Genomic DNA, 4,932 nt, shown 5'->3' with positions numbered 1-4,932 from the left:
AAGAGGCAACTCATTAACTGAAATTTTGAACATCGACAACTGGTTAACCAAAAGCCAGAGCGACAAATGATTAACCAAGGAGGCAACTCATTAACTGAATTTCGAACATCGACAACTGGTAAACCAAAAGACACAGGGACAAATGAGTAACCAAAGGGCCAACTCATTAACTGAAATTTCAAAGAGGCTACTCATTAACTGAAATTTGAACATCGACAACTGGTTAACCAAATGTCAGAGCGACAAATGAGTAACCAAGCAGGCAACTGATTAACTGAAAACTTGTCATTCACATTTGGGACGGAATTCACGATGGGAATGTATTCGGCCCCCTTACCGGGCCTTGGGGTGCTGCTTTCCCGCTTGTGGAACCGAGTTGGGGTCGTCAAATGGCCTGGTGCATTGTTTGAAACACTGGTTAATGAGTTGTCAAGGTAGGAAATCATAGAACATAAGAGCAGCTCATTAACTGAAATTTTGAACATCGACAACTGGTTAACCAAAAGCCAGAGCGACAAATGATTAACCAAGGAGGCAACTCATTAACTGAATTTCGAACATCGACAACTGGTAAACCAAAAGACACAGGGACAAATGAGTAACCAAAGGGCCAACTCATTAACTGAAATTTCAAAGAGGCAACTCATTAACTGAAATTTTGAACATCGACAACTGGTTAACCAAAAGCCAGAGCGACAAATGATTAACCAAGGAGGCAACTCATTAACTGAATTTCGAACATCGACAACTGGGTAACCAAAAGACACAGGGACAAATGAGTAACCAAAGGGCCAACTCATTAACTGAAATTTCAAAGAGGCTACTCATTAACTGAAATTTGAACATCGACAACTGGTTAACCAAATGTCAGAGCGACAAATGAGTAACCAAGCAGGCAACTGATTAACTGAAAACTTGTCTTTCACATTTGGGACGGAATTCACGATGGGAATGTATTCGGCCCCCTTACCGGGCCTTGGGGTGCTGCTTTCCCGCTTGTGGAACCGAGTTGGGGTCGTCAAATGGCCTGGTGCATTGTTTGAAACACTGGTTAATGAGTTGTCAAGGTGGGAAATCATAGAACATAAGAGCAGCTCATTAACTGAAATTTTGAACATCGACAACTGGTTAACCAAAAGCCAGAGCGACAAATGATTAACCAAGGAGGCAACTCATTAACTGAATTTCGAACATCGACAACTGGTTAACCAAAAGACACAGGGACAAATGAGTCACCAAAGGGCCAACTCATTAACTGAAATTTCAAAGAGGCAACTCATTAACTGAAATTTTGAACATCGACAACTGGTTAACCAAAAGCCAGAGCGACAAATGATTAACCAAGGAGGCAACTCATTAACTGAATTTCGAACATCGACAACTGGTTAACCAAATGTCAGAGCGACAAATGATTAACCAAGGAGGCAACTCATTAACTGAATTTCGAACATCGACAACTGGTTAACCAAGAGTCAGGGCGACAAATGATTAACCAAGGAGGCAACTCATTAACTGAATTTCGAACATCGACAACTGGGTAACCAAAAGACACAGGGACAAATGAGTAACCAAAGGGCCAACTCATTAACTGAAATTTCAAAGAGGCAACTCATTAACTGAAATTTTGAACAGCGACAACTGGTTAACCAAATGTCAGAGCGACAAATGAGTAACCAAGCAGGCAACTGATTAACTGAAAACTTGTCATTCACATTTGGGACGGAATTCACGATGGGAATGTATTCGGCCCCCTTACCGGGCCTTGGGGTGCTGCTTTCCCGCTTGTGGAACCGAGTTGGGGTCGTCAAATGGCCTGGTGCATTGTTTGAAACACTGGTTAATGAGTTGTCAAGGTCGGAAATCATAGAACATAAGAGCAGCTCATTAACTGAAATTTTGAACATCGACAACTGGTTAACCAAAAGCCAGAGCGACAAATGATTAACCAAGGAGGCAACTCATTAACTGAATTTCGAACATCGACAACTGGTTAACCAAAAGACACAGGGACAAATGAGTAACCAAAGGGCCAACTCATTAACTGAAATTTCAAAGAGGCAACTCATTAACTGTAATTTTGAACATCGACAACTGGTTAACCAAAAGCCAGAGCGACAAATGATTAACCAAGGAGGCAACTCATTAACTGAATTTCGAACATCGACAACTGGATAACCAAATGTCAGAGCGACAAATGATTAACCAAGGAGGCAACTCAGTAACTGAATTTCGAACATCGACAACTGGTTAACCAAGAGTCAGGGCGACAAATGATTAACCAAGGAGGCAACTCATTAACTGAATTTCGAACATCGACAACTGGGTAACCAAAAGACACAGGGACAAATGAGTAACCAAAGGGCCAACTCATTAACTGAAATTTCAAAGAGGCTACTCATTAACTGAAATTTGAACATCGACAACTGGTTAACCAAATGTCAGAGCGACAAATGAGTAACCAAGCAGGCAACTGATTAACTGAAAACTTGTCATTCACATTTGGGACGGAATTCACGATGGGAATGTATTCGGCCCCCTTACCGGGCCTTGGGGTGCTGCTTTCCCGCTTGTGGAACCGAGTTGGGGTCGTCAAATGGCCTGGTGCATTGTTTGAAACACTGGTTAATGAGTTGTCAAGGTCGGAAATCAGAGAACATAAGAGCAGCTCATTAACTGAAATTTTGAACATCGACAACTGGTTAACCAAAAGCCAGAGCGACAAATGATTAACCAAGGAGGCAACTCATTAACTGAATTTCGAACATCGACAACTGGTTAACCAAATGTCAGAGCGACAAATGATTAACCAAGGAGGCAACTCATTAACTGAATTTCGAACATCGACAACTGGTTAACCAAAAGACACAGGGACAAATGAGTAACCAAAGGGCCAACTCATTAACTGAAATTTCAAAGAGGCAACTCATTAACTGAAATTTTGAACATCGACAACTGGTTAACCAAAAGCCAGAGCGACAAATGATTAACCAAGGAGGCAACTCATTAACTGAATTTCGAACATCGACAACTGGTAAACCAAAAGACACAGGGACAAATGAGTAACCAAAGGGCCAACTCATTAACTGAAATTTCAAAGAGGCAACTCATTAACTGTAATTTTGAACATCGACAACTGGTTAACCAAAAGCCAGAGCGACAAATGAGTAACCAAGGAGGCAACTCATTAACTGAATTTCGAACATCGACAACTGGTTAACCAAAAGACACAGGGACAAATGAGTAACCAAAGGGCCAACTCATTAACTGAAATTTCAAAGAGGCAACTCATTAACTGAATTTCGAACATCGACAACTGGTTAACCAAATGTCAGAGCGACAAATGATTAACCAAGCAGGCAACTGATTAACTGAAATTTTAAAATTGACAACTGGATAACCAAAAGTGGGAACTCATGCTTCGGACGGGCTTACATACGGCAGGCTGACGCCCGGCAGAGGCCCGGGCTTCGCCTCCCTTGCGTAAGCGACCGTCTCCGAATCGATTAAAGGCGTAAAATCGGAGTTCAGAGCGGGAAAATTTTTTCCCGAAAACGGCCGGAAAAAAAAAAATGTCTCCTTTTCCGCCGAGCAGGGTGGCATTCGAACGGGCACGGGAAGCCGCGTCTAACGGTGTAAAAACGGCTTGGCTCCGACGCGGGAGTGCGGAGATATGGCCGTTCAAAGTTGTACTGGAAGTCCGGAAGGAGAAAAATTTGACTGCCTGTAGCCGAAAAAAGTTCCAGCGGTCGGTCACAAAAGTCAAATCCGTCCCGCTGATTTGACACTTGTCATTTCTGGCAGGGGGGATTGGCGGGGTACCTGGAGAATGGTAGGAGGTGGTTTTTCGAGACTTTATCTGTTTTCCAGATTACTGTCTAGGGCCTCCAGGTCTGCAGAGACCGACCCGGGCTGCCGTCCAACCGACTTTTAACCCTTTTTGGGTGGAAATTTATTTCCATTTTTAACCAATTTTCGGGTTTTTGGTCGGGCTTAAAAACGGCAGCCTGACGCCCGGCAGAGGCCGGGGCTTCGGCTCCCTTGCGTAAGGGACCGTATACGAAACGATTAAAGCCGAAAAATCCGAGTTCAGAGCGGGAATTTTTTTTCCCGAAATCGGCCGAAAAATAAAAAAATTCTCCTTTTCCGCCGAGCAGGGCGGCATTCGAACGGGCACGGGAAGCCGCGTCTAACGGTGTAAAAACGGCTTGGCTCCGACGCGGGAGTGCGGAGATATGGCCGTTCAAAGTTGTACTGGAAGTCCGGAAGGAGAAAAATTTGACTGCCTGTAGCCGAAAAAAGTTCCAGCGGTCGGTCACAAAAGTCAAATCCGTCCCGCTGATTTGACACTTGTCATTTCTGGCAGGGGGGATTGGCGGGGTACCTGGAGAATGGTAGGAGGTGGTTTCTCGAGACTTTGTCTGTTTTCCAGATTACTGTCTAGGGCCTCCAGGTCTGCAGAGACCGACCAGGGCTGCCGTCCAACCGACTTTTAACCCTTTTTGGGTGGAAATTTATTTCCATTTTTAACCAATTTTCGGGTTTTTGGTCGGGCTTAAAAAACGGCAGCCTGACGCCTGGCAGAGGCCGGGGCTTCGGCTCCCCTTGCGTAAGGGACCGTATTCGACCCGATTAAGCCCCGAAAATGGATCCAAATGTCGGCCGACCAAGTAAGCTTGCTGGGGAGAGAGACTAAGTGCCGGGCTGGGCACCTCATTAACCAGTGAAAAGTTTTGGCTGCTGGAGAGACTAAGTCCCAGCCTGGGCACATCATTAACCATAAATGAAAAAGGCGAGGCCGAGTCTGGTGCATGGCTAACTGATTAACCAAATTGGCAAGGCCCGGGCTGAAAGTGAATGAGCGACCCGTGGCCAGGGGGCTGGAATGCGGGAGAGAATCCAACCCCCAAAATATGGAAGTCCGATGAGAAAATA

This window comes from Somniosus microcephalus, unplaced genomic scaffold (genome assembly GCF_052327205.1).
Source record: "Somniosus microcephalus isolate GS21.2 unplaced genomic scaffold, FLI_Smic_1.0 scaffold169, whole genome shotgun sequence".
NCBI classification, from domain to species: Eukaryota; Metazoa; Chordata; class Chondrichthyes; order Squaliformes; family Somniosidae; genus Somniosus; species Somniosus microcephalus.
The sequence above is the reverse complement of the archived record's forward strand: the minus strand, read 5'-3'. Positions refer to the sequence as shown.